This window comes from Heterodontus francisci, chromosome 15 (assembly GCF_036365525.1).
Source record: "Heterodontus francisci isolate sHetFra1 chromosome 15, sHetFra1.hap1, whole genome shotgun sequence".
Classification (NCBI taxonomy): Eukaryota; Metazoa; Chordata; class Chondrichthyes; order Heterodontiformes; family Heterodontidae; genus Heterodontus; species Heterodontus francisci.
Window position 1 is genome coordinate 97,510,735 of NC_090385.1, and position 13,471 is coordinate 97,524,205.

The window sequence follows — 13,471 nt, forward strand, 5'->3', positions numbered from 1 at the left end:
GAGCTAACAATGTCTCAGATAAATTAAAGTGAGAGAGAGAAGCTCAAACAGACCTTGGTGGCCATACATGGACAGTTTGTAGGTAAGTGAAAGGATAAGAAACAGGATTTTTCTGCATTTGGGGTCTGTGTAATAATCTGCATTTCAATCAAACTTGTATTTTCAGTGTGGGTAGGTGGTTCTTTGTGGCTGGTTCTTTTTCCTGTTTAGTTTGGATTTGGGGAACTGCAGAGCTGCAAATGTATTTGATATTTGTTTCTGCAAACCAGTCTGGTTGAGTGAGTGCTGGGGAGAGGATTCTCTGTGTTTCAGCTGGTCCCCCTGGCTCCCAATTTGCCCATGAGTACATAGTGGACTGAGTCTACTCCAGTCTCCCCTTTGCTTTCCAGCTCTCCTCGGTATCTCGCAGTGAAGTTGCCTCTGTCTGCAGTGTAGGAAACCTCAATTGAGCGAGGCTATGTCTAACTTAAGGCTTCATTGAAGGTGTGATTCTTTCAAAACCACCAGCAAATGTGCAAAGAAAAAAGCTCAAGGAAGTATTTTCAGCTATTGCCAAAGATAAAACACAGTTATTTATTCATGGGCTGAGGGACTCTACCTTTAAAGCTGTAATTCCTCTCATTTTGACCACCTGTCTACGAGAGCTTACGAATATCTTTGGGATAGAAATTTAAACCTTGCTTTAAACACCAATCTAAAATCTTATTGAAATGGTCACATCAACACAAAGAAATCTCGAAGTGCCAGTACTGGGGAAGCACAACATTGTCAGGGGTGCCGTCTTTTGGATGAGACTTTAAACCGAGGCCCTGTCTGTTCTCTCAGTTGGACACAAAAGATCCCAAGGCACTATTTCAAAAGAGCACAAGAAATTGTTGCAGGAGTAGGCCATAGAGCCCATCAGGCTGCTCCGACATTTAGAAAGATCTTTAGAAAGCTGAAAGGCTGAACTTACACATCAACTCCACTTTCCTGTTCTGACTCCTTCTCTCTTGATTCTCCTAGAGTCTAAAAATCTCTTGATCTCAGTCTTGAATAGAGTCAACAACTGCACATTCACAGCTCTCTGAGGTAAAGAATTCCAAAGATTCATATTTCTCTGAGTGAAAAAATTCAAGAAGAGCAGGGGAGTTCTCCCCAGTGTCCTGACCAGTATTTATCCATCGACCAACATCACGAAAAACAGATGACCTGGTCATGATCACATTGTTGTTTGTGGGATCTTGCTGTGTGAAAATTGGCTACGTTGTTTCCTACATTGCAAAAGTGACCTAACTTCAGAATTACTTCATTGGCTGTCAGCAACTTGGGGCATGCTAAGAGAGTGAAAGGTCTTTTTTTTTCTCTTATTCTAAATAGTAAATACAAGCAAAAAAACTGATCTTGAGTCTGGGCTGTGCAGGCTGGTCTGGTTCAGGACAGGAATAGATCTACGCTACATCGAGGCTATAAATCTACACAAGACCACTGGTTTAGGGAGGAAATACAATCAAATAGGGATCACTGTCAAGTGACTCTGGCTGAAAATTGGAATCGCGTGGACATGCGTTCAAACACAGGACCTGTAATGCCCTTTCTAAGGTCAAAGATCATGTTGTTGCCACTGCCTGGCTCAGTAAAAATGGCCACATTGTATTAGATGGCAAATCAGACCACTGGAACACACACGCCATCAACAGACAGTACCCGAGGATTCACACCCCATCAGCAGACAGTACCCGAGAATTCACACCCCATCAATAGACAGTACTCAAGAAAACACACCCCATCAATAGACACTACCCGAGAACACACACCCCGTCACGAGAAAGTACCCGACGACACACAACAGCAGCAGACAGTACCCGAGAACACACATCCCATCATGAGACACTATCCGAGAACACACACCCCATCAATGGACAGTACCGGAGAACACACACCCCATCAATGGACAGTACCCGAGAACCCACACCTCATCAATAGACAGTACCCGAGAATTCACATCCCATCAACAGATCGTATCGGAGAACACAAACCCCATCAATAGACACTATCCGAGAGCACCCAACCCATCAGTAGAAAGTATCCGAGAACACACACCTCATCAATGGACAGAACATGAGAACACACACCCCATCATCAGACAGTATCCGATAACCCACACGTCGTCAATAGACAGTGCCTGAGAACACACACCCCATCAATAGACAGTATCCGAGAACCCACACCTCATCAATAGACAGTATCTGAGAACACACACCCCATCATCAGACAGTATCCGAGAACACACACCCCATCAATAGACCGTAGCCGAGAACCCACACCTCATCAATAGACCGTACCTGAGAACAAACACTCCATCATCAGACAGTATCCGAGAACATACACCTCATCAATGGACAGTACCTGAGAACAAACACCCCATCATCAGACAGTATCCGAGAACACACACCTCATCAATAGACAGTACCTGATAACACAGACCCCATCAAAAGACAGTACCTGAGAACACACACCCCATCAATAGATTGTATCCGAGAACACACACCCCATCAATAGACCGTTCGGAGAACACAAACCCCATCATTAGACAGTACCTGAGAACACACACCCCATCAATAGACAGTATCCGAGAACACACACTCCATCATTAGACAGTATCCGAGAAAACACACCACGTCATTAGACAGTATCTGAGAACACACACCCCATCATTAGACAGTACCTGAGAACACACACCCCATCAATAGATATTATCCGAGAACACACACTCCATCATTAGACAGTATCCGAGAACACACACCAGATCATTAGACAGTATCCGAGAACCCACACCTCATCATGAGACAGTATCCGAGAACACACATCCCATTAACAGACAGTACCCGAGAACCCACACCTCATCAATAGACAGTACTCGAGAACACACATCCCTTCATTAGACAGTATCCGAGAATACACACCCCATCAATAGATCGTATCGGAGAACACAAACCCCATCATTAGACAGTATTTGAGAACATACACCCCATAATTAGACAATATCCGAGAACACACACCCCATCAATGGACAGTACCGGAGAACACACACCCCATCAATGGACAGTACCCGAGAACCCACACCTCATCAATAGACAGTACCCGAGAATTCACATCCCATCAACAGATCGTATCGGAGAACACAAACCCCATCATTAGACAATATCCGAGAGCACACACCCCATCAATAGACAGTACCCGAGAATTCACACCCCATCAAGAGATATTATCCGAGAACACACCCCATCAAGAGATATCATCCGAGAAAACAGACCCCATCAATGGACAGTACGCGAGAACCCACACCTAATCAATAGACAGTATCCGAGAACACATACCCCATCAATAGACAGTATCAGAGAACACACTCCCCATCAATAGACCGTATCCGAGAAGACACACCCCATCAATGGACAGTACCCGAGAATTCACACCCCATCAATAGATATTATCCGAGAACACACACCCCATCATTAGACAGCATCCGAGAACACAAACCCCATCAATAGATATTATCCGAGAACACACACCCCATCATTCGACAGCATCCGAGAACACAAACCCCATCAATAGATATTATCCGTGAACACACACCCCATCAATAGACAGTATCCGAGAACACACACCCCATCAATAGACAGTATCAGAGAACACACACCCCATCAATAGATATTACCCAAGAAAACACACCCCATCAATAGACAGTATCCGAGAATACAAACCCCATCATTAGACTGTATCCGAGAACACACACCCCATCAATAGACAGTATCCGAGTACACACACCCCATCAATAGACAGTATCCGAGAACACACACCCCATCATTAGACTGTATCCGAGAACACACGCCCCATCAATAGACAGTATCCGAGAATACACACCCCAACAATAGACAGTATCCGAGAACACACACCCCATCAATAGACAGTATCCGAGTACACACACCCCATCAATAGACAGTATCCGAGAACACACACCCCATCAATAGACAGTATCCGAGAACACACACCCCTTCAAGAGACAGTATCCGAGAATACACACCCCATCAATAGATAGTATCCGAGAACACACACCCCATCAATAGACAATATCCGAGTATACACACCCCATCAATAGATAGTATCCGAGAACACACACCCCTTCAAGAGACAGTAACCGAGAACACACACCCCATCAATAGACAGTATCCGAGAACACACACCCCTTCAAGAGACAGTAACCGAGAACACACACCCCATCAATAGACAGTATCCGAGAACACACACCCCTTCAAGAGACAGTAACCGAGAACACACACCCCATCAATAGACAGTATCCGAGAACACACACCCCTTCAAGAGACAGTAACCGAGAACACACACCCCATCAATAGACAGTATCCGAGAACACACACCCCTTCAAGAGACAGTAACCGAGAACACACACCCCATCAATAGACAGTATCCGAGAACACACACCCCATCAATAGACAATATCCGAGTACACACACCCCATCATTAGACAGTAACCGAGAACACACACCCCATCAATAGACAGTAACCGAGAACACACACCCCATCAATAGACAGTATCCGAGAACACACCCCTTCAAGAGACAGTAACCGAGAACACACACCCCATCAATAGACAGTATCCGAGAACACACACCCCATCATTACACTGTATCTGAGAACACACACCCCATCATTAGACAGTACCCGAGAACACACACATGATCATTACACAGTATCCGAGAACACACCCCCCATCATTAGACAGTACCCGAGAACACACACATGATCATTACACAGTATCCGAGAACACACCCCCCATCATTAGACAGTACCCGAGAACCCACACCTCATCAATGGACAGTACCTGAGAATTCGCACCCCATCAGCAGACAGTATCCGAGAACACACACCACATCATTAGACAGTATCCGAGAACACATATCACATCATTAGACACGATCCGAGAACACACATCCCATCATTAGACAGTATCCGAGAATACACACCCCATCAATCGATCGTATCGGAGAACACACACCTCATCAAAAGACAGTACCTGAGAATTCGCACCCCATCAGCAGACAGTACTCGAGAATACACACCCCATCAATCGATCGTATCGGAGAACCCACACCTCATCAACAGACAGTACCTGAGAATTCGCACCCCATCAGCAGACAGTACTCGAGAATACACACCCCATCAATCGATCGTATCGGAGAACACACACCTCATCAATAGACAGTACCTGAGAATTCGCACCCCATCAGCAGACAGTACTCGAGAACACACACCAGATCCATGGACAGTAACTGAGAAGGCTCACCCCATCAATCGACAGTATCCAAGAACACACACACCATCAATAGATATTATCCGAGAGGACACACCACATAAACAGACAGAATCAGAGAAGACTCACCCCATCAACAGACCGTATCCGAGAACACACACCCCATCAATAGACAATATCCGAGTACACACACCCCATCATTAGACAGTAACCGAGAACACACACCCCATCAATAGATATTATCCGAGAACACACACCCCATCAATAGATATAATCCGAGAACACACACCCCATCAATAGATATTATCCGAGAACACACACCCCATAAATAGACCGTATCCGAGAACACAAACCCCATCACTGGACAGCTTCTGAGAACACAAAGCCCATCAATAGATATTATCCAAGAACACACAGCCCATCATTCGACAGCATCTGAGAACACAAACCCCATCAATAGACCGGATCGGAGAAGACAAACCCCATCATTAGACAGTGTCTGAGAACACACACTCCATCATTAGACAGTATCCGAGAACACACACCCCATCAATAGACCGGATCGGAGAAGACAAACCCCATCATTAGACAGTATCCGAGAACACACACGCCATCAATAGACAGTACCTGAGAACACAAACCACATCAATAGACAGTATCCGAGAACACACACACCATCAATAGATAGTACCCGAGAACACACACCCCATCATTAGACAGTATCCGTGAACACAGCGGCGGCACAGTGGCGCAGTGGTTAGCACCGCAGCCTCACAGCTCCAGCGACCCTGGTTCAATTCCGGGTACTGCCTGTGTGGAGTTTGCAAGTTCTCCCTGTGTCTGCGTGGGTTTCCTCCGGGTGCTCCGGTTTCCTCCCACATGCCAAAGACTTGCAGGTTGATAGGTTAATTGGCCTTTATAAATTGCCCCTAGTATAGGTAGGTGGTAGGTAAATATAGGGACAGGTGGGGATGTGGTAGGAATATGGGATTAGTGTAGGATTAGTATAAATGGGTGGTTGATGGTCGGCACAGACTCGGTGGGCCGAAGGGCCTGTTTCAGTGCTGTATCTCTAAACTAAACTAAACTAAACACACACTCCATCATTAGACAGTATCCGAGAACACACACGCCATCAACAGACAGTACCTGAGAACACAAACCACATCAATAGACAGTATCCGAGAACACACACCCCATCAAGAGTTATTAACCGAGAACACACACCCCATCAATAGACAGTATCCGAGTACACACACCCCATCAATAGATATTACCCAAGAAAACACACCCGATCATTAGACAGTATCCGAGAACACACACCCCAGCATTAGACAGTATCCGAGAACACACACCCCATAAACGGACAGTACCCGAGTTTTCACACCCCATCAATAGACTGTATCCGAGAATGCACACCCCATCATTAGACTGAATCCGAGAACACACACCCCATCAATAGACAGTACCCGAGTTTTCACAGCCCATCAATAGATATTATCCGAGAACACACACCCCATCATTAGACAGTATCCGAGTACACACACCCCATCAATAGACAGTACCCGAGAACCCACACCTCATCAATAGACAGTAACTGAGTTTTCACACCCCATCAATAGATATTATCCGAGAACACACACCCCTTCAATAGACAGTATCCGACAAAACACACCCCATCAGTATACAGTACCCGAGAACCCACACCCCATCAATAGATATTATCTGAGAACACTAACCCCATCAATAGACAGTATCTGAGAACACAAAACACATCAATAGACAGTATCCGAGAACACAGACCCCATCAATAGATATTATCGGAGAACACACACCGCATCAAGAGATAATATCCGAGAACACACACCCCTTCAATAGACAGTATCCGAGAACACACACCACATCAATAGACAGTATCCGAGAACCCACACCCCATCAATAGATATTATCTGAGAACACACACCCCATCAATAGATATTATCTGAGAACACACACCCCATCAATAGACCGTATCCGAGAACACAAACCCCATCATCAGATATTATCCGAGAACACACACCCCATCATGAGACAGTATCCGAGAACACAAACCCCATCAATTGATATTATCCGAGAACACACACCCCATTAACGGACAGTACCTGAGAACACAGACCACATCATTGGTCAGTACCCGAGAACCCACACCTGATCATTAGACATTAACCGAGAACACACACCCCATCATGAGACAGTATCCGAGAACACAAACCCCATCAATTGATATTATCCGTGAACACACACCCCATCATTAGATATTATCCGACAACACACACCCCATCATTAGACAGTATCCGAGAAGACACACCCCATTTTTAGACAGTATCCGAGAACCCACACCTGATCATTAGACAGGACTCGAGAACACACGCCCCATCATTAGACAGTATCCGAGAACACACACCCCATCAGTGGACAGTACCCGAGAACCCACACCTCATCAATAGACAGTACCCGAGAACCCACACCCCATCAGCAGACAGTACTCGAGAACACACGCCCCATCATTAGACAGTATCCGAGAACACACACCCCATCAGTGGACAGTACCCGAGAACCCACTCCTCATCAATGGACAGTACCCGAGGATTCGCACCCCATCAGCAGACAGCACTCGAGAACACACACCCCATCTATGGACAGTACCCGAGGATTCGCACCCCATCAGCAGATAGTACTCGAGAACACACACCCCATCAATAGACAGTATCCGAGAACACAGACCCCATCAATAGATATTATCCGAGAGGACACACCACATCAACAGACAGTATCAGAGAAGACTCACCCCATCAATAGACCGTATCCGAGAACACACACCCCATCAATAGATATAATCCGAGAACGCACACCCCATCAATAGATATTATCCGAGAACACAAACCCCATCATTAGACAGCATCCGAGAAGAAACACCCCATCAATAGATATTATCCGAGAACACACACCCCATCATTAGACAGCTTCCGAGAACACAAAGCCCATCAATAGATATTATCCAAGAACACACACCCCATCATTCGACAGCATCCGAGAACACAAACCCCACCAATAGATATTATCCGTGAACACACACCCCATCATTCGACAGTATCCGAGAACACACACCCCATCATCAGACAGTATCCGAGAACACACACCCCATCAATAGACCGGATCGGAGAAGCCAAATCCCATCATTAGACAGTGTCTGAGAACACACACCCCATCAATAGACAGTATCCGAGAACACACACCCCATCATTAGACAGTATCCGAGAACACACACTCCATCATTAGACAGTATCCGAGAACACACACGCCATCAATAGACAGTACCTGAGAACACAAACCACATCAATAGACAGTATCCGAGAACACACACCCCATCATTAGACAGTATCCGAGAACACACACTCCATCATTAGATAGTATCCGAGAACACACACGCCATCAATAGACAGTACCTGAGACCACAAACCACATCAATAGACAGTATCCGAGAACACACACCCCATCAAGAGATAACATCCGAGATCACGCACCCCATCAATAGATATTACCCAAGAAAACACACCCGATCATTAGACAGTATCCGAGAACACACACCCCATCATTAGACTGTATCCGAGAGCACACACCGCATCAATAGACAGTATCCGAGTACACACACCCCATCAATAGACTGTATCCGAGAATGCACACCCCATCAATAGACAGTACCCGAGTTTTCACACCCCATCAATAGATATTATCCGAGAACACACACCCCATCATTAGACAGTATCCGAGAACACACACCCCATCAATAGACAGTATCCGAGAACACACACCCCATCAATAGACAGTACCTGAGTTTTCACACCCCATGAATAGATATTATCCGAGAACACACACCCCATCAATAGACAGTACCCGAGAACCCACACCTCATCAATAGACAGTAACTGAGTTTTCACACCCCATCAATAGATATTATCCGAGAACACACACCCCTTCAATAGACAGTATCCGAGAACACACACCCCATCAATAGACTGTATCCGAGAACACACATCCCATCAATAGACAGTACCTGAGTTTTCACACCCCATGAATAGATATCATCCGACAAAACACACCCCATCAGTATACAGTACCCGAGAAACCACACCCCATCAATAGATATTATCTGAGAACACTAACCCCATCAATAGACAGTATCTGAGAACACAAAACACATCAATAGACAGTATCCGAGAACACAGACCCCATCAATAGATATTATCGGAGAACACACACCCCATCAAGAGATAATATCGGAGATCACACACCCCATCAATAGATATTACCCAAGAAAACACACCCCATCAATAGACAGTACCTGAGAACAGATAGCCCATCATTCGACTGTATCCGAGAACACACACCCCATCAATAGACAGTATCCGAGAATACACACCCCATCATGAGACAGTATCCGAGAACACAAACCCCATCAATTGATATTATCCGTGAACACACACCCCATCATTAGACAGTATCCGAGAAGACACACCCCATCATTAGACAGTATCCGAGAACACTCAACCCATTAACGGACAGTACCTGAGAACACACACCCCATCATTGGACAGTACCCGAGAAGACACACCCCATCATTAGACAGTATCCGAGAACACACAACCCATTAACGGACAGTACCTGAGAACACACACCCCATCATTAGACAGTATCCGAGAAGACACACCCCATCATGAGACAGTATCCGAGAACACACACCCCATTAACGGACAGTACCTGAGAACACACACCACATCATTGGACAGTACCCGAGAACCCACACCTGATCATTAGACAATAACCGAGAACACACACCCCATCATCAGACAGTATTCGTGAACACACACCCCATCATTAGATATTATCCGAGAAGACACAACCCATCATTAGACAGTACCCGAGAACCCACACCTGATCATTAGACAGTATCCGTGAACACACACCCCATCATTAGACAGTATCCGAGAACCCACACCTCATCATCAGACAGTATCCGAGAACACACACCTCATCAATAGACAATACCCGAGAATTCACACCCCATCAGCAGACAGTATCCGAGAACACACACCCCATCATTAGACAGTATCCGAGAACCCACACCTGATCATTAGACAGTATCCGAGAACACACACCCCATCAATAGACAGTACCCGAGAATTCACACCCTATCAGCAGACAGTACTCGAGAACACACATCCCATCATTAGACAGTATCCGAGAACACACACCCCATCATTAGACAGTTTCCGAGAACACACACCCCATCAATAGACAGTACCCGAGAATTCACACCCTATCAGCAGACAGTACTCGAGAACACACACCTGATCATTAAACAGTATCCGAGAACACACACACCATCATTAGACAGTATCCGAGAACACACACCCCATTAACGGACAGTACCCGAGTTTTCACACCCCATCAATAGATATTATCCGAGAACACACACCCCTTCAATAGACAGTATCCGAGAACACACACCCCATCAATAGACAGTACCCGAGTTTTCACACCCCATCAATAGATATTATCGGAGAACACACACCCCATCAATAGACAGTATCCGAGAACACACACCCCATCAATAGACAGTATCCGAGAACACACACCCCATCAATGGACAGTACCCGAGTTTCACACCCCATGAATAGATATTATCCGAGAACACACACCCCATCAATAGACAGTATCCGAGAACACACACCCCATCAATAGACAGTAACCGAGTTTTCACACCCCATCAATAGATATTATCCGAGAACACACACCCCTTCAATAGACAGTTTCCGAGAACACACACCCCATCATTAGACAGTACATGAGAACACACAGCCCATCAATAGATATTATCCGAGAACACACACCCCTTCAATCGACAGTATCTGAGAACACAAAACACATCAATAGACAGTATCCGAGAACACACACCCTATCAATAGATATTATCCGAAAACACACACCCCATCAAGAGATAATATCCGAGATCACACACCCCATCAATAGACAGTATCCGAGAACACACATCCTATCAATAGATATTACCCAAGAAAACACACCCCATCAATAGACAGTACCTGAGAACAGATAGCCCATCATTAGACTGTATCTGAGAAAACACACCCCATCAATAGACAGTACCTGAGAACAGATAGCCCATCATTAGACTGTATCCGAGAACACACACCCCATCAATAGACCGTATCCGAGAACACAAACCCCATCAATTGATATTATCCGTGGACACACACCCCATCATTAGATATTATCCGAGAAGACACACCCCATCATTAGACAGTATCAGTGAACACACACCCCATCATTGGACAGTATCCGAGAACTCACACCCCATCAATAGATATTATTCGTGAACACACACCCCATCATCAGATATTATCCGAGAACACAAACCCCATCATGAGATAGTATCCGAGAACACAAACCCCATCAATTGATATTATCCGTGAACACACACCCCATCATTAGATATTATCCGAGAAGACACACCCCATCATTAGACAGTATCCGAGAACACACACCCCATTAACGGACAGTACCTGAGAACACAGACCACATCATTGGTCAGTACCCGAGAACCCACACCTGATCATTAGACAATAACCGAGAACACACACCCCATCAATAGACAGTATCCGAGAAGACGCACCCCATCATTAGACAGTACCCGAGAACCCACACCTGATCATTCGACAGTATCCGTGAACACACACCCCATCATTAGACAGTATCCGAGAACACACACCCCGTCATTAGACTGTATCCGAGAACACACACCCCATCATTAGACAGAATCCGTGAACACACACCCCATCATTAGACTGTACCCGAGAACCCACACCTCATCATTAGACAGAATCCGTGAACACACACCCCATCATTAGACTGTACCCGAGAACCCACACCTCATCATTAGACAGTATCCGAGAACACACACCTCATCAATAGACAGTACCCGAGAATTCACACCCCATCAGCAGACAGTATCCGAGAACACACACCCCATCATTAGACAGCTTCCGAGAACACAAAGCCCATCAATAGATATTATCCAAGAACACACACCCCATCATTAGACAGTATCCGAGAACACACACCCCATCAATAGACCGGATCGGAGAAGACAAACCCCATCATTAGACAGTGTCTGAGAACACACACTCCATCAATAGACAGTATCCGAGAACACAAACCCCATCATTAGACTGTATCCGAGAACACACACTCCATCATTAGACAGTATCCGAGAACACACACGCCATCAATAGACAGTACCTGAGAACACAAACCACATCAATAGACAGTATCCGAGAACACACACACCATCAATAGATAGTATCCGAGAACACACACCCCATCATGAGACAGTATCCGAGAACACGCACTCCATCAATAGACAGTACCCGAGTTTTCACACCCCATGAATGGATATTATCCGAGAACACACACCCCTTCAATAGACAGTATCCGAGAACACACACACCATCATTAGACAGTACATGAGAACACACACCCCATCAATACACAGTACCCGAGTTTTCACACCCCATGAATAGATATTATCCGAGAACACACACCCCTTCAATAGACAGTATCTGAGAACACACACCCCATCAATAGATATTATCCGAGAACACACACCCCATGAATAGATATTATCCGAGAACACACACCCCATCAATAGATATCATCCGACAAAACACTTCCCATCAATATACAGTACCCGAGAACCCACACCCCATCAATAGATATCATCCGACAAAACACACCCCATCAATATACAGTACCCGAGAACCCACACCCCATCAATAGATATTATCCGAGAACACACACCCCTTCAAAGAGACAGTATCTGAGAACACACACCCCATCAAGAGATAATATCCGAGATCACACACCCCATCAATAGATATTACCCAAGAAAACACACCCCATCAATAGACAGTACCTGAGAACAGATAGCCCATCATTAGACTGTATCCGAGAACACACACCCCGTAAATAGACCGTATCCGAGAACACACACCCCATCAATAGATATTATCCGTGAACACACACCCCATCATTCGACAGTATCCGAGA

General features: G+C 45.5%; 1 protein-coding gene across 2 annotated transcripts in view; it reads left to right on the forward strand.

Annotated features, from left to right (window-relative positions):
- btk (Bruton agammaglobulinemia tyrosine kinase) overlaps nt 1–13,471 on the forward strand; it is a 738,635-nt gene continuing 725,164 nt past the window's right edge. The window contains exon 1 of one of the 2 annotated variants that reach the window (XM_068047893.1): nt 1–82. The gene's annotated coding sequence lies outside the window, so the exon portion shown is untranslated. Of the gene's footprint in view, nt 83–1,005; nt 1,072–13,471 lie in introns of those variants that run through there. The other variant, XM_068047894.1, reaches the window with a different exon arrangement.